The sequence below is a fragment of the Crocodylus siamensis genome, chromosome 1 (genome assembly GCF_052110815.1).
Source record: "Crocodylus siamensis isolate JL-2025a chromosome 1, ASM5211081v1, whole genome shotgun sequence".
Classification (NCBI taxonomy): Eukaryota; Metazoa; Chordata; order Crocodylia; family Crocodylidae; genus Crocodylus; species Crocodylus siamensis.
The window spans coordinates 146,712,807-146,731,455 of record NC_143395.1 but is presented as its reverse complement, the minus strand read 5'-3'; the positions used below and the strand labels follow the sequence as shown (position 1 = coordinate 146,731,455).

The window sequence follows — 18,649 nt, the reverse complement described above, 5'->3', positions numbered from 1 at the left end:
GGCAATATCATAGAGGGAATTTCCTTTCTTTCACTACTGCTAATACTCGGGATATGGTAGAAAGAGAGAAACTTACTGCAGCAGCCTCATGCATATATTTAATGATTAGTTGGCTGGGTATCTTTTACCTTTTATTATTATTTTATGCGGCAAGGAAAGCACAAGGCAGTTATGAACTGATGAAAAGTTTCCAGCTTAGTTTACTGTCTAATGTATGTTTTATGTTTATTGCTTTTTTTTAAATACCCCAAGACTACCATTCCTGTACTTCTGCTTATCTTTCACAAAGGTCAAATAGTAGCAAAGCTTTCTTTAAGGGTAAAAATATATCAGCTGGCAATATTGGCATCTGGGAAAAGAAACCTTTTATAAATGATTGTACACTCTTGCTAGAGGTCTACCTAACACAATGAGGCAGCTGGCTGATTTTTTGGGTAGATCCTGGTGCTGGCCACCATTTTCACAGGCTGAACGCAGCACCCCACTCCTCTCCATGTCTCTGATTGGTCGAGGGGCCCCAGTGGCCCCACCCTTTGCCACTAATTGGTTGTGGGGGCTGTCTGTCATAACCCCCACTGATTGGTTGTAAGGGCTGTCCATCATGTGACCCACCCCTTGCCACTGATTGTTGGAGGGGCGGGGCCACACAACAGGCAGCACTCTCAGCCAATCACCAGTGAGGGGTAGGCATAGCAGTCATCTTGCTGGGAACCCCTCCCTCCCCCAGGTTAGCTGGGTTGGGGGTGGAGGTTGCAGCAAGACTGGCATTTTTCATGAAGCCCACCATTTTTCATAGAGCCCGCCTGATTTTACAGGTTCTATGAAAACTGCACAATCGCAAATTGGGTAAGTCCCTACTGATATCTCATCTTTGCTCCATGCTGTTCCTCTGTTCTTCAGGTGACAGTCACAAATCCTCAATTTCATTTTATGCAGGGAACCCCAGAGAGGAAAAAAAATATGGTTTTGGGGATAGGGAATAAGGAGCTGAATTCCGGACAAAGCTGAAGTGAGAAAAACTTACAAGAAGGAAAAAACTTCCAATATAGGTAAGTGGTTCTCAACCTTTTAGATTCAAGGCACCCGTCAGAAAAAAGCCAGTTCTTAGCTTTCAGGTATTTTCTGAAGATGGAAAAATCAATAGTAGAGCAATTCTGCTGTTGCAAAGAACTCAGAAAGACCACAACAGGTGGCAGTGTTTTTGACACTCTGGATTCCACTCTGAAATCTCTAGGTTTATCTTGTGAATCAAGTGCAAGTATTTGCACATCTGAGCATGCTAATAATGTATGGTAGCCTGCAACACCCTTAAAAGGATCTCATATCACCCTGGCTGAGAATCACTGATATAGATACTGTAGAAAAGGAAGACTAGAAAGGGCCTAAAATGTCATCTACTCCTCCTTAGCTTCCTATAAATATCTGTCTGGTTAAAGATAAATTTAAATCAGCAAACAAGCTCAAAATCTCAGCTCGTTGTAAGTCAGTTAGTTCCCCATCTCATTTATTTCTCCTGTCTGGTACCCGCTTCCCTTTGGAACCAAGTAGGAACGAAGCGGAAAGCATTACCACCGAACCCAGATCCTTCCCAGCTTTAGGTTCCTTAACCCACAGTAAAGAATTGCTGAGGGGCTCCAGTCAATGGAAGAAGTACCCTGTGAAGTAAAAGCTTCAGCAAAAAGCTTGCTGTTACAATTCAGAAAACCTCTGTGAACTAGACACATTACAAAAAAACCTGGATACTGGATAATGATGAACTGTAGTGGCTGATAGTACTAGCTGAAAGTACACAAGATGTTGTATATTTGTGAGAGGGAGGACAGATCAGGTAAGAGGGAGGTACCGTGCTTCAGGTGATGATCATTGCCTCAGAGGGTCAAACCATTCCAGATTTTGAAAAAGTTTTGCTCTATATTGGGCTATAACAGGGGTGGGCAAAATGCACCCCACCAAGCCATTCTATCTGGCCCTTGGGCCCCTACAAAATTTAGAAAATTAATACTTATCTGCCCCTGGCTGCCTGTCATGGGGCCCTCAATGGCTTGCCAAAACTCAGTAAGCTGCCCTCCACCCAAAGTAACTGCCTACCCCTGGGCTATAAGCACAAGATTCAAGAGAACCCTGAGAATGGCTTAGTTTGGGGGAAGGAAAAAAATGATTACTGTAAGTATACAGTCTCAGCATCTAACCTTACACTGCCAGCTGGGATAATTACCACCCTGAACGGTTGCTTCACAGCATGAACTTATTAGTGGTTTAGCATACACAAGATCTTCTTGTTATATACAGTCTCATTATTGGATATCCTTAGTCCCAGAAAACCTCACTAAACAGCTTCTTGACTGTCTGCCATGAGCTTGCCATATTTCCCTTCATAAAAGAGTACATCATAGATATAAATACCCCCTTACAAGTTTCCTGCTTCCTTGGTCAGATATACTGTTAAATAGAACTATCTTTCAGACTATGTAAAGCCTGAACATCCTGCAGGAAGCTTATACAAGCATTAGTGCTTGGTATAATTGCGGTGCATCTACAATAACCTGGCTGTACATATACACAGCTTAGTGGTTTGTCACTTTCTGGTATTAATATGGCAGTTCTCAAGTGACATTTACAGGCATTTTACCTTGTATCTATAGAGATATATACATGCACATTCTCCCCATGCTTTTTTACGTTTTAACTTTCTCTATATTATACAGCCTTGAAAAGCAATAGTGGAAACACCAGCAAGGTACAAACTCTACTCTTCCACTTTTACCTTTAGGAGGAAAAAAATGGTTTTTTATCCTGTCAGATACAAAATTGCTCACCTCAAAGGACAGAGAGAGCAAAAGGCTGCAAAGCTACATCATCATATGGCTAAAAATATACATCTTTTAAAAATCTACACTAAAACAGTGATGTTTTAAACTACAGAAGTAGAAAGGGAAAAACCAAATATCAAGAGGTATAGCAATAGTCTCTGCCCCAACTATTTTGTTATACCGTATTAGGGTTAATCTGCATCCAATTCAAGAACAGATCATAGAATCATATCTCTGGGACCTCAGGAGATCATCTAGTCCAACCCCCTGAGTAAAGCAGGACCATCCCTAGTCATACCACAGTACATTTTACTGTAGGGCTTTAAATGAACTAAACTAGTCTATAAATTGTTTTAGGGAAGTTTGCGCAACTTCAAGTTAGATGAGTGCTCAAACTGCATGCAGCCTGCAATGAAGAAAGGATTGTCATAGCTTTCAACCATTTAAAAACAAATAAGAGACAATAATTATTATATAATTGTACTATTATATAACTATTGTACATTTGAAAAGATTAAATCTAAGTATTTCCATCTTGTCTTATGCTGCAGCTAGTTAATTTGTGTTCTAAAAAATACCTGACAATCTTTTTAAATTTCACCGGGCCAAAATTCTATATTTGGTTACAATGACATGGGCAGTTAGCATTAGGGGCTATAGGCTTTACAGGCGGGATAGAGAAGGAAGGACAGGCGGGGGTGTGGCACTCTATGTCAAGGAGCAATACACATCCTCTGCCAGTAAAATGGGGTCAGAGGGGCAAGCGGAAGTGCTCTGGGTCAAGATACAAGGGGGCCGTGGGGAGAGGGATCCAACAGTGGGGGGGGTCTACTACAGACCCCCAACCAAGGGGAGAAGCTGGACCAGGAATTTTCAGGCCAGCTTGCAGAGGCACTTAAGGCAAGGGATGTAGTTGTCATGGGCGATTTAAATTACCCAGACATCTGCTGGGAGGAACAGTCAGCCAGGTTGGACTGTTCCAGGAGGTTCCTGGCCGAGATACAGGACCTCCACTTAATTCAGGAGGTGCACAGTCCCACCAGAGAAAATGCCCTGTTGGACCTGGTAAATGACCTCCAGGTCCTTGACCATCTGGGTGATAGCGATCATTGCTTGCTGGAATTCACCATCCAGCGCAGGGTGTCAAGGGCCTGCAGTAAGGTAGTAGCCCTAGACTTCAAGAGGGCCAACTTCAACAAGTTGAGATTAGTGGGAGAGGCACTGGGGTTCTCAAGAGCAGGAGAGCTCAGTGCCCAAGATGAGTGGTTGTTCCTTAAGGAGATGATACTCAGGGCCCAAGGGGTGACCATCCTAACAAAAAGCAAGGGGGGCAGGAGTGCCCAAAAGCCCCCCTGGCTCACAAAGGGCATCCGGGAATGCCTGACTGCCAAAAAGGCAGCATTCAGCCAGTGGAAGGGTGTACTATTTCCAAAGAGGAGTATACCTCCTCTGCTCGGGCCTGTCAGGAAAGCTAAAGCGGACATAGAGCTAGGACTTGCATCCAAAATCAAAGATAACAAAAAGTCCTTTTTCAAATATATAGGGAGGATGAAGAAAGCACCGGGAAATGTGGGCCCCTGCAAGATCCTCTGGGTAGTCTGGTGGTTGCGCCAGAGGAGAAAGCAGACCTCTTTAACCAATTCTTCACCTCTGTTTTCTTGTGCAGGGACCGGGACTTCCTCACCATGATGCAAGACAGACTCGAGGGGAACACCTCCAGACCTCAGGTTGGGGAGGACCGAGTTAGAGAGCTTCTGGAGGGGCTGGATGTGTTCAAATCAGCAGGTCCAGATGCTCTCCACCCCAGGGTGTTGAGGGAGCTAGCAGAGGTTATTGCAGGGCCTTTGGCATGGCTTTATGAAGTGCTCGTGGTGCTTGGGCCAGGTGCTGGATGACTGGAAGATAGCCAGTGTGGTCCCCATTTTTAAAAAAGGGAAGAGGGAGGACCCAGTCAACTATAGGCCCGTCAGTATTACCTCAATCCTAGGGAAACTCTTTGAGAAGATCATTATGAAGCACATCTGTGATGGGCTGTCTGCAGAGACGATGCTCAAAGGCAACCAGCATGGTTTCATTAGGGGGAGGTCATGTCAGACCAACCTGATTGCCTTTTATGATCAGGTCTCAAAAGCATTGGATGCAGGTGTTGCCGTGGATGTAGTCTTTCTGGACTTCAGCAAGGCCTTTGACAGCATCTCCCACCCCATTCTCATTAAAAAATTGGGTGACTGTGGCACTGATGCCTACACAGTCAGATGGATTGCAGATTGGCTCAAGGGTCATACTCACAGGGTGGTGGTGGATGGGTCATAGTCGACCTGGGGAGAAGTGGGCAGCGGAATCCACCAGGGGTTGGTCCTTGGGCCCACGCTGTTCAAATTTCTTTATTAGTGATTTGGATGATGGGGTGAAAAGCAACCTGTTTAAATTCGCTGAGGATACCAAAATTTGGGGTGAGGTGAGTACGCTAGTAGGGAGGGAAAGACTACAGCAAGACCTGGAAAGGTTACAGGGGTGGCCTAACAAAAACAGGATGCGTTTCAATACTGACAAGTACAGGGTGCTGCACTTGGGCAGTAGTAACCAGCAGCACACTTATAAGATGGGAAACTCCCTTCTTGAGAGCACGGAGGCAGAAAGGGATCTTGGAGTCATTATTGACTCCAAGATGAACGTGGGCCGACAATGCGAGGCCACAGTTGGCAGGGCTAACCGGACCCTGTCGTGCATCCACAGGTGCATCTCAAGCAGGGACAAGGAGGTGATCCTCTCCCTCTATGCGACGCTGGTTAGGCCACAGCTGGAGTACTGCGTCCAGTTCTGTGCGCCCCACTTCAGAAGGGATGTGGACAACATTGAGAGGGTCCAGAGGAGGGCCACCCGCATGATCCAGGGACAACAGGACAGACCCTACAATGAGAGACTGCGGGACCTCAACCTGTTCAGCCTTCACAAGAGAAGGCTGAGGGGAGACCTGGTGACCGTCTATAAACTCACTAGGGGGGACCAGAAGGGTTTGGGAGAGACCTTGTTTCCCCTAGTGCCCCCTGGCATAACAAGGAATAACGGCCACAAGTTATTGGAGAGTAGGTTTAGATTAGACATCTGTAAGAACTACTCCACAGTCACGGCGCCTAGGATCTGGAACCAGCTTCCAAGGGAAGTGGTGCTGGCTTCTACCCGGGGGGGTCTTTAAGAGGAGGCTTGATACCTACCTAGCTGGAATCATTTGAGCCCAGTTTTTTATCCTGCCTAGGCAGGGGGTCGGACTTGAAGATCTACAAGGTCTCTTCCCACCCTACTTCTATGATTCTATGACATTTATACTCCTTAAAAGATCAGCAGAATTTAGCCCTCAGTCTTGGTTTTAGCATTTATTGATTTGTGACTACCTTGTTATAATCTGCAGTAAAACACAGCTTTAAAATGCAACTGTTAAAAGACAGATATAACTATGATTTTTCTTTCTTTTGTTTTGGAAGCTCCATGGTTTAAACACTCTTTGAAACCAGGAAATACAGCTAAAAGAGACAAAAAAATTATGTTCCACTGGAGAAAGTCAACAAGCAGCTCTGTGTTGTGCTCAACTTATAAAATTTTGTCCACTGTGCAACTGGAGAGCAGAGGGAGGAGGGGTGTGGCAGGGAGAAGCTGCAGGGTAGACATGGCACAGGCAAACCCCTCCACTACTGATGCACCACCAAAACTACCCAAACCATGCTGGAATGGGACCAGGCTGTTCTGACCTGTGACTTATAAAGGTTGCTGACCCTTGGTTTAGATTAAGAGATGTAGGGTTGAATAGCATATGGAACTGAAGACAAAAGTTCCCTACGTTCCTTGCCACCTCTGCCTCAAACTTTAAATATATGTTGAAGCATAAAAGTGATGCAATATAATCCCTTGAGAGTGCTTAAAAGGGGAGATGAGCAGTTACCCCAGAATACCCGACTAAAGAAACCTTGAACGTCAAGATCATTGCTATACAACTGCAACATGTTTCCTAGTTAAGTCAACAAAATTGCAAGTCAATAGCATTAAAGGCTCCTTGACTTATCTGAAGAATCACTATGGATTACATGTCTAGTACAGTCTCCATACAAAATACAGGACTGAAAACAGAACAACATGATGGAGGATATCTGCATTCAAAAGCTTAGGAAATTATACTTATTTGAGGCCACTGATGCAGTTTCCATTACTAGATCTTCAGGTTTAACCTGAACTGTATTTAAAACAACTGCTAATTATTTTGTTGTTTCAGTACTTTAAGGAGTAGACGGTTCAGAGGTTAAAGCATTTGCCTAGGACTTCAGAACTTAATTTTAAGTCTCTGTACTACTCAAGACTCCTTATGTGACCATAGGCAAGTTCATCAGCCTTTCTGAATCAGCTTACCAAACGAGGATAACAGTTCTTCTCTGCTTGTCAGAATTGTTCCAAGGCTAAGTACATCAGGAAGACTGTAAAGTAGCCAGATCAATGGTAACAGTCACCACAGAAGTACAACTGCTAGGTGAATTAATAGTTCTTACTGACAGATTTTAGCCCTGGAAAATGCACACTAAGCAGGCTCAGAAAGAACTTCTCCACTATATAAACTTTTGGGGGAGGCTAGAATAGGAACAAGTACATATTAAAAAAAACAGTTAACCACTGGCAAAAGGAGGTGTAACTCTGCTGAAGTAAATAGAGCTATGACCACTTATTCCAGCAGTAAAGTTGACATCACTGTTGTCTGGATTTTCTCTTCGAAGGCAGAATTCAAAGATTCAAAAAGTTAAGACAAATTTAATTAAGACAAGTCATAAAACATTAACTCCTGAAATTCCAGTGACAGTGAGATTTTAGGTTCTACTAATGACTCCATTAGCTGCTCATTTTATAAGACCACAAATAATCTGGTTAGAGGTGCACTGGTCCAATATTGCAAGGCACCGATATAAAGAAGTTTGATCGTATAGAAAGTCAGCCTGATGTGACCAATAATTTGGCCGATAAATGCCTGCGCGTGCGCGCAGCTGCAGGAGGTAGGCAGCGAGGAGCACAGCCCAGCAGCTTGGAGAGCTCCATGCAGCTGGTAAGTCTGTTGTGGTGGAAGGGGAGGGTGGAGAGAGAAGGGCCATGGGGGGGCAGATTAATGCCCCCCTGTGGTGAAGGAGGGAGTGAGGCTGGTGCTCGGGTAGGTGCTGCCCAGCCAGGGCAGAGCGGGCATGGGACAGAGCCATGGCTGGTCCAGGAGGCATAGGGGGGCAGCTCCCGCCACAGTCCGCAGCATGGGGGAGGGGAGTCATGTGCATCCAGATCTGCGTGGGGCAGGCCAGGCGACCTGCAGCTGTGGGCTGAAGCCAGGGGATGTGCTGCATTGCACTTGGGGTGGGCAGTGGTGGTGCTGGGAGGGAAGCTACGCGGGGTGTTGCAGCCACCTCAAATTTCACTGTAGGCCCCCCACCGCTCATACTGAATGTAAGCTTGAATTCTTGTAATAAATACCCATTAGCCAGTTTAGAAAAAAGGCAAGGTTCATCTTTTTATCTAGAGTCATTGCTTGCTTTTGCCTACAGGGTGAATGTTTTGGTTCTGAATTTTATCTTTAGAGGTCCTTTAACAAAGTTAACCTAAAAGCGACCCTTGGGCAAACATTCCGAGAGATCGAAACCTAGGGGCTTTTGAAAAGGGGTTGCAAAAGAGGTCACAGCGGTGGTGTGGAAAATTTCCCAAAGAAGACCCAGCAGAAATCTGTTAAAAGTTCTGAGCCCAAATTTGGGAGTAGTGACAGGTTTGGGTAGGAGGGGCCCAAGACGGCAACTCACCCAATAAAAACTGTAACCTATAGTCCTTATTTGGAGGTACCCTCACTTGCAGAACACCGAAGGAAGACTCGCAAGTATAGGCCAGATCAGACTGAACACCAGAACCACCCTCTCCGTGAACAAGAACTCCCGTTCATGCTGAAACCTAGGAGTGCCCGGGGGGACCGAAGGAAGGAGACTTGTTCCTATCACTGCTGAGACCAACCCTAAAACCATAACTAAAGATTGAAAGTATCCTTGGGGATTTGGTTTCTAGGAATTCTAGGATTGTAAGTATACCATGAGAAATAACCTTTACTTGTAATTGTAGTTGTTTTTGTAATACTAATTCTTATAGCACTGTTTGGGAATGATTTCTTAAAGCTAAGCAGTGTTATATGTGTAGCAAGGAATTTTAAAATAAAATTGTGCTGTATGAATTAAGTGTGCAATCATTGTGAAATCGTACAGTCAACCAAATACTCCCCCAGCCAGGTGCATCAAACGAATCAGTAAATTGTGTTGGATCTTTCTCTATTCCATAACCCACTAGAGACACCACCCTGTAACCACCTCCTGCCGCTGCCTACACTGATAAAAGCACAGTGCAGCCCCTGGCCCCAGCTGGCAGCTACAGCTCATCCCATACATATTCTGGGGCACCTGACTCCCCATGCCCTCCCAGACAAGTGGCAGGAGCACTGGTGGGAGCTGCCCCTTGCCCCCCTGGACAAGCTGCATCTCTGTCTACCCTGTCCCAACTGGGCAGTGCCTACCCCAGCTCCAGCCCCTCTCCCTCCTTCACCACAGGGTGTGTGTGTGTGTGGGGGGGGGGGCGTTGATCTGCCCCCCCCCATGCCTCTTCCCTCCCCTTTCACCATAACTGACTTACCAGCTGCACTCAGCTGCATCAGAAATTGGATTGGTATCAGCCGATATGCCTCCTTAAAAATTGGCTATCTGTATTGGCCCCCAGAATGTCTATCAGTGCACTCCTAATTCTGGCTAGGGAAGAGTAGAAGTACTGAATACCTAGAAGATTCTGTTTAAAAAAAAGGACTATTCTTTAAAAACTATCCCATTTTAATTCAAGCTGAGTTTTCAATTAAGCTCAATCTCAAACTATACTAAAGGGCATTTAGCTGGTGGGGCTGGGGGGAATGCAGTTCTAGTGGACTGATAGTCAGGTGAAGTGTATAGTTTTAGCTTGAAGACAAAATACAGAATAATATTAATGTAAAGACTATACAGCTAGGAAGAGCACAGAATTTAAGCTACCAAGATGATCTGCAAACCATCTCTAACTCTTCAAGGCTTTTTTTGCCTACACAGACATTATGACACTGCAGTCTCTTCTTCCTCTTCCGCTCATTTTCAGGACAGTTATTTGTTTTCAAAGACTTTACAGACATATAAAGAATGTCTACAAGTCTACTCAGATGTCATATTTATAGAAAAACCACTAAGCATAATAAATTCCTATATTTAACATGACACATGTTCTTGAGCAGGATGGGGCTGCCATAGAAGATAAAAGTCTAGAAGAGGGCTTTGGGGAGAAAGGGAGACAGAGCCACAGGAAGCAGAGTGAGACTGAATTATCTTCAAGGTAACTCTAGAATTCTGAAGGAGAGAAGGTCAGACTGAATCATCAGAATACCCTTATTCAGGACAGCTTATGCCTACAGCCATTTTAATAGACTATAAAAAGGAAGGAGCTCTAAACATGAATATTTTCAGGCAGGAAAGGAAATATTAGTGATATAGGACTGATGAGAGGTGACAGATTAAGAGTGCTGGATGCTGAAGTCCTCTGTATTCACAGAACAGATGCGACACATGCAGTGAAGGTTGCTCCCCTGCTAAGTCTCTAGACTGAGTGTCCATGATAAGATAATCTTCGGGCTCTGCTGAAACTGTCAAACATGGTGCTGCTTAGTGTCAACTGTACAGTTGTAGTTGGTTCAGAAATTATTATTATATTATTATTATATATATGGTTTAGACATCATTACTAGCATTACTACAGACAAACCTGCGGCTACCAGTTCTTTTTAAAAAAACATAATTTTTATTTTTGCTAGCTAATCCAGGATTTTGTAAAAAGTAGTGCAGGACCAGCAACTGGTTCTGCAGAGGTGGCTGCACCCCAGCTCTAACATCCCTACTGCAGGAGGCAGACCACACCTCGGGAGCAGCAATGGGGAACTAAGTCCCCAAATCAAGCAAGAATCCTGGCCCTTCTTTGAGTGCCCCCCCTCCCCTGCATGCTCAGAGGCACCTCCTATCCTCTCCCACCGCAGCTACTGTCCCCAGCTAGTCCAGGGGCAGAGGGAGCTCCAGAACCACTCCTGCCCCACAGCTGCCAGTTTGCATGGGGACCCAGGCTTGGCTCCCCCCAGGGAGGATCAGGCAGGGAAGAGGAACCCACCTGCTGTCCCCACCTGAGACCCTCACCCTCCTCTCCTGGCCCTGCTCCTGGGAGTGGGCACAGGGGCATGCTCCCCCCATTCTTGATCTATCCCCCCAGCACCTTCCCTTTCCCTTGCCCTGCCCCTTTCCCCCCCCACAAACTTACCTGCTGGGGTAGGTGTCAGTGTCTGTGTGTGCCTCTGTGTCTGCATGTCTGTGGGTCGGGGGGGGGTGTTGTGAGGGGCATCAAGAGGTCTGTTGAGGCTGGGGGGGGAGTGGAGGGGACTTTAATTTTTATCACAGATTTTGGGTTTTTAATCAGAGAATTTGCAATTTTTAATCAGAAAAAAACAGGATCCCTGCCGATAAGCTAGACTGACCTAAGTTGTTTTTACTGATTTAAAGACAAAAATGATAAAGCAAGAGGAAATGTGCTAGCTTAGAAGCTTTTTACATTGTCATATGGGAGAGGTGGGTTTTCAAGCAACCTCAGACTTGCTTCTGCAGTCACTGGAGTTTGGCCATGTTATAAACAAAAGGGCTAACCTTCAAGCTGCTTTGCACTGTTAACAGTTTGTGAAAAGAGGCAATAATTTAGAATTGCTTCAGTTTATAAAACTTAATCAGAGCAAGAGCTAACATCAGTAGGATGGACATTTTTCATATTGTGAGCAGATACCATATAGAAACAACAAATTGGAAACTTGCTGGCTCGCAGATTATGGAAGGAACAAAACACTGAAAGTTAATATTGTTAAAGATTATTTCCATTTTGGTTTTGTTTTCTTTTGTCTGTGTAACCAATTGTTTTTTGAAGATAAAAAATAACTTTCTGGTGATTCTGAAAGAGGTAAGGATTTCTTAGAAAGAGATCTTTTATTGGACCAGCTGTGTACTTCTAAGCTCTGAGGTGACAAATAACCCACATAAAATCTATAGGGCAATTATTTATTGCTTCAAGCTACACCTTGCCAACTGTTATAACAATGCCTGTGAACAATGCCCTGTAAAATAGAAATGCTGAACTTCTGACAGCTCCCAATGGAATGCTGGGCAAAGCAAACCAGTTACTGCTGCCTCAAGAAGTCCTGAGGCTTTTTTTCTGAGAAATAAATATGCTGCATCAAGACATTTGTATAGCACAGTGGTGCTTAACTTTTGGCCCAGTGCACACGGGCCTGGGACAGCAGGCCCAATCTGGCACATGTGGGGCTTGTGTCACATGCTGGATCACTTCACAGGTTGACCCTGCATAATTCATCTGGCTCACAGCCCAGAAAGGTTGGGCACCACTAATGTAGCTCATTCTCAGAAGTTCAGTATTGTTCTCAATTTCTCTCGTTAATTAAGGTCAAAAATTGTCCTACGCAGAGTCTCAGGCTTCAAATAAATGCACTGCTCTTTAAAATCTAACTACATTAAGGAGAACAATTAACAAACTGCACTAACGTTTAATGTAATTTGGAGATGCAATAAGCTCTAACAGATACAAGTGAAAGATTTAAATTTAGCAGTGGTTACATAAAACCAAAAACTGACACATACTTACCTGTGTACATCTGAGAAATCCCACTGAGTTTGTGTGTAAAGTTAAACTTGTGCAAGAGTGTTGGGAGGACTGAAGTCAAAATACATGTTCTGGAGATGTGACATTCTGATACAATTTTGACTCTGCCCAAATCCAAAATGCAGTACAATATACCCAACATGTAATATTGAAATACTTTTAAATTATCTTAAATTATTTCAAGAAAGGCTTAAATTGTATTTAGGAACAAATTACATTTGACACTTGCAGAAGAAAAACAATTCTAAAAATAACTATCTAAAAATGATTGGAGATTCCAATCTTGTTTGAAAAATAAACCATAAGTAACTTGTCGTGCTAAGCTTTTATAAACTTTAGTTACCAAATGAAACCTCAAATTTCAAACAACCAAAAACAAGCACTCCTGCTGAGTATGCCAGGATTAAGCAAGAAACTGACTACCACCAGACATTTTTACCTGATAGAGGTAAAAGTCTTCACAATAAAGTATTATGAAGTGCTGCACAATCAACTTTACAATAGCCACAATTTGGTTATTTAACAAACTGTACTTTATTATCTAATTTTGTAAAAAGAAAAATTATGGAACTTACCATTTTCCTAGGGTTTCAATAGTTTTTCAGAGATATTGTAGGAAGAGAAAGACAGTTTTTAGCCATGGAAAATGTAGTGTGTAATAGACACCTGACAAGCTGTCATCCTGAAACAAAATCCAGTAAATACACTGATTATTTAAAACAAGATACAATTGGAATATCATGACAATAAGGTTAAGTCATACATCTATTTATTATTTCTATTTAGTATCCATGTTCATAATATTAGAATTGGGGCCAAAGGTCTGTGTGAGCCTAACTAACAAGGTTAAGGTACAACAGGCTCTATGGGTAATGACACAAAAAGGTGTGATACTGTCTAGCTGCCTTTGATTTCTCAGCCTCAGTAACAGGGTACCCACTTACAGTTAGGTTGACTGGCAGCAATACCTGTGCTGTAAACCTCTCACCATACAGGAAAAAATGATTTTCCTTCAGCAGCAGCTTGATTAGTTATTACAAAGCTCCCAAAATTCATAGCAGAACTCTTATCATAAAACCAATGCTGCTCTTTCATAAATGTCAGAAAGGAGAAAGCTAAAAAAGAGTTCCTGTTTAAAAAATAAGTTCTGCTGGTATTGTGAAAAGAGAACAGAACAGAATTCTCCTCTTGGAAGGGGAGCACAATTTATCATACAGTCAACCCCAACACACAGTGAAGTAAAGGGCTATACTGAAATTAAACTCAAGTGAAAAAAGCTATAGTATCTTGTCTACAAAGGTCATTAGGAGAAAGTTAGGGTTTGATACTGACATGCATGACAAGTCCCCGACTACCATAACTTTCAGTGGAACTACTTGTAATATTCAATGTTCCACGTGTGGCAGCTGAAAAGTATGTCTGTGTGATAAAAGTACTTGCTGAAGGCTCTATGAAGATTAGACCAAGTGTTTTTCTGTATTTGTTTAGATACTAAGCTATAAGTTGTTGCTAAAAGCCTAATTATAGTTTAAGATGTAGTGAGGCCTTGTATAAAGTAAAACCTAGTAAATTTAGCAAAGCCTAAAAGTAGTAAGGCCCTGTGGCGCAGTTAAAATTACCTTATCAAAGGAATGCAAGGCTTTGTACTGCTATTGGTCAGTCTAAGGACAGTTGAAGAAAAAGGAATCTAAGTGGTCGCACGTTATCAGTGTCTTTCAGAAACTATAAATTAGCTGAAATATTTGGAAACCATTCAGAAGGAAGATGCAGCTCTGTGAAAAGGATTAGTTAGGTGTTGCCTGGATCAGTGGGCCCGTGAACCTCGAGGAGCCCAAGAACTGCATTCCAGGGTCCTTCCCGGCACCCCTCAGACAGCATTGTTCGGGGGATGCCTGACCTCACTGAACTTTGTGAAAAGAGAAGCTTGCTGCATATCAGGCATCAGAGGGACTGCCGATAAGTTGCCGACGCGAATTGCTTTTGTCTATCATCGTTTGTCTTGTTATTACACGTAGTTGTGTTTTTGTTAAGTCAGTAAATCTTTTTTACCTTTCTACCCCCAACCACACTCTCAATCTAAACCCTCTGCAAGGCAGCTGGGACACCATGTAGCAAGCAGAGTTTGCAAAAAACTTCAGCATCATTTGAAAACACACAGAATGCAAAATTATGCAGTATCTGTCTCTCTAATGTGTCTAGAACTATGAACGACACGTGCCCCCGGCGGCTGGGGCAGCATGGCAACCGCCTGCAGGTGGCAGCAGTGAGCGGGGAGCTCCTGCAGGTGGCCACAGCAGTTGCGTGGGGTGGCAAGTGGTGACTGACCACAGGTGCTGCCGACAGTGCTTCTCTCAGGGGGTGCACCGCCAATCCCGGGGGTGCACATGCACCCGTATGCACCCCTACGCATGGCCAGTGTCTAGAGACATAGTTTCTAAGGAAATTTTGCAACTAATACTAATACTATATTGAAGATCTAGCAAACACCTCCAGTAGGACCAGGGTGTAAAACTTGCCTGGGGCCCCAGGCTGAATCCGGGTCATGGGACCTCTTGAAGGCTGGATCCTACCCAGGGTATGAGGGATGTTGCATTAGTCACTATAGTGGCAGCAGCCATATGGGGTCTGCCAATTTTGGGTTCCATGCAGTATCTGGAGGCAGCCAGAGCACAGAGTGCAACAGGAGTGGGGGTACAGGGTCCTGAGGTGGCTGGATCATGGGGCCAGGGTGCAATGGGGGCAGGGTCCAGCAAGGGTGGGAGGAACGTGGGGTTTGGCAACCATAAGCCAAACTTGTCTGCAATGGCTGTGTCCAATAGGGCCAAAGGGCCCAACTTCTGGTGCTCTCCAGTAGCCCATATGATTGACACCCATGCTTTAAAAAATAAGGTTCTTTATGAACATTCAATTATTAAACTATCCCTGCTATCTCTCTCAATAATTAGTCAATTAAGAAGACAAAAGATTCATTTAAAAATAGACTGAGGTCTCACTGAGCACCCAGCTGAACAAACTTCACTCCCTATGATATAGTGAAGACTAAGTTGATAGTCTGGAAGAGCGGAATATGTAAATGAATAGGCAATATGAAGGACTGCTGCATGCACCAAACCCTTCGCTAAATTTGATCCTACCTTCTCTCTTGCTCTCTCTCACAGAATTTAGCGAAGGGCATGGCCTCATAAACACTGCTTGGTTCTGGACAAAACTAGATATTAGAAAAAACTGAAAATAATAACACTTTATATTTATTTAGTTCTCATCAAAAGATCAAGCTGAAGAGGCAGGACACTCGCTCTTGGTGCCCTTTTATTCTCTGTGTTTTACCTGTGGCCTCCTGCAAAGTGGGTTTGATTTTGTTTTCATAAGGTGTTCTGTGGCTGTGGCGAGAATAGGGATAGGGAATATAGGGAAAATTTTTTGCACTCTTTGGATAATGATCATCAGGGACTGGATATAATGGCCCAGGAGACCCATTCTATGTCTTTGCTTTGTAGTAAAGAACCAGGTATATTTTATTTCCTGTTTTTCCAGGTAAAGAAGATGAAGCACAGAGAGATTAAATGTCTTGCCCAACACCCTAAAGCATGCTGGTGACAGGACCATGAGCCCTAGGACCTTAACCTTTCATTGCAACTGCATACGGGTGATTAACTCATATTTCCTGTATTACTATGTATGAAAATATGCATCTGTGTTTTGGAGGATCATCTTCCCAATTCCTCATACTCTAACACATCCTGTTCCTATGGTGCCATTTAACCATTTTAGCACTACAAATCCAGGTATCAAAAACGCAAAGCATCTTTAAGTTTTACAACACTGCAATGTTATGGTGGTATTGCAGCCATGATGGTCCAGAAATGTGAACACAAGGATTTCTTAGAGGGATCTCTTTTGCTGAACCAACAGTATAGTTTGGGTTGAGATAGACAAGCTCTCAAATGCAAGACATTTTTCATCAGATCTGCTAAATCAATCCTATCTACACAGTTCGCCCAATAAAAGGTATCACCTTAAGAAACCTTGCCTCTTGCAACACCACAATACATGTTTACAAAGCTCTTTCTTTAGGGCACTGGAGATCTTGATCTGCAAAGAATAATTTTGCATCAGTAATTTATCAGATTATGGTTTTTGTTTGTTTTTTTACACAGAACATGATTTCATAGATTTCATAGACATTTGGGCTGGAAGGGACCCCAGAGGATCACTGAGTCCAGCCCCCTGCCCCGGGGCGGGAAGTCAGCAGGGATCATAGGATCCCAGCAAGATAAGTATCCAAAAGTGTCTTGAAGGCATTTGAAGTGGGTGCTTGAACTGCCTCTGGCAGCGGTCTATTCCAAACCTTGGTGGATCGGACAGTGAAGAAGTTCTTTCTTATGTCCAGCCTGAACTGGTCACAGTGGAGTTTGTAACCGTTCGATTTTGTCATCCCCTGTGGGGCTCTGGTGAACGATGTTCCCCCAGATCCTTATGAGCACCCCGATAAACTTATAGGTGGCTACCAGATCACCCCTGAGCCTGCACTTTTCCAGGCTGAATAGCCCCATTGCTCTCAGCCTCTCATCGTAAGGTCTGCTTTCCTGACCTCTGATCATGCGTGTGGCTCTCCTCTGGACTCTCTCAAGCTTCTCCACGTCCTTTTTGAATTGTGGAGCCCAAAACTGGACACAGTACTCCAGCTGTGGCCTCATCAAGGCCAAGTACAGCGGGAGAATGACGTCTCGGGATCTGCTTGAGAATCATCTATGGATGCAAACCAGCGTTTTGCTCACTTTACTAGCTGCAGCATCACACTGAAGGCTCATGTTTATCTTGTGGTCAACCATGAACCTCAAGTCCCTTTCATCTGTAGTGCTAACCAGTGTAGCACTACTGGGCCTATAAGCATGGTGCAGGTTCTTCTTCCCAAAGTGAAGAACCTTGCATTTTTTGGTATTGAACACCGTCAGGTTCTCATCCGCCCATTTCATGAGTCTGTCCAGATCCACCTGGATCACCATCCTGTCCTCAGGTGTGGATGCTTTACCCCACAGTTTGGTGTCATCGGCGAACTTGGCCAGTTTGCTTCTGACACTAATGTCTACACCATTGATGAAGATGTTAAACAGTATAGGCCCTAGGACAGAGCCTTGTGGGACCCCATTGGTCACAGCACACCAAGACGATTGGCTCCCATCGACCACCACCATCTGGCTCCTACCAATCACAAGGGGTTAACTAGTCATTCAGTCACTGCTTCAGGAAATGAGACCAGACTCAGCCCTGATTTTGCAACTGGGCAGGCCCCTGTATGGAGCCCTTCTTTGAGCTCCCCCAAGGCACAGATGCAATGGCAGAATCACAGCCAGGGGGGCCAAGAGACACCACAAGTGGGAGGGTGGTGGACTCGGGAGGGGACAGGCAGCAGAAAGCAGAGCTGCATGTTGACAACTGACCACAGGAAAAAGAGCAGAAAGCAGAGCAGCAGATATATTGGGGGGGGGGAGAAAGCAGAGCAGCAGATCGGTAGAGAGAGGAGCAGAAAGCAGAGCAGCAGATCGGGTGGGGAGCAGAAAGAGAAGCAGCAGAGCGGGCGGGGAGCACAGGGTTGGGAGTAAAATGCAAATCAGCAGACGCGGCCGGGGGTAGAGGAGAGCAGGGAGCAGACAGCGGAGCAGGAGATCAGGTCCACAGAGCAGCGCGCGGGGCACAGGCGGGGCCGCGATGCTCCTGGCGCCGGGACACGAGCCGAGCCGAGCCGGGCCCCGCGCTCTCATACCCAGGTTGCTTGCAACCCGTACCCGCCGCGTTGGGAGCCGGTTGCGCCGGCGGAAGCCGCCGACCTCTTCCCCCTCACCCCGCGAGCGCCCGCGACCACGGCTCCATCCCTCACCTCAGTGGCTCCGGCCCGGTAGAGGGGGGCCCTCTCCAGCCTCCGCAGCGCGCGTTAGCACTGCCAGCTCCCGGCGGCGCACGGCAGGCACCCTAGAGCAGCCGCGCGCGCAGAGCACCCGAGGCACCATAGAGAGAGTGCACTAGAGCGCCGCTCTCCCGCCAGCGGAAGCGGAAGCAAAGGGGAGCCC

At 45.0% G+C, this 18,649-nt stretch overlaps 1 protein-coding gene across 2 annotated transcripts in view; it reads right to left on the bottom strand.

Moving 5' to 3' along the window:
• Positions 1-18,628, bottom strand: part of CNST (consortin, connexin sorting protein) — a 100,462-nt gene extending 81,834 nt beyond the window's left edge. For both annotated transcript variants that reach the window (XM_090044825.1, XM_090044815.1), the window contains exons 1-2: positions 18,460-18,628; positions 13,157-13,263 (exon numbers count right to left, since the gene is read on the bottom strand). The gene's annotated coding sequence lies outside the window, so the exon portion shown is untranslated. The remainder of the gene's footprint in view (positions 1-13,156; positions 13,264-18,459) is intronic.
• Positions 18,629-18,649: the final 21 nt, after the last annotated feature.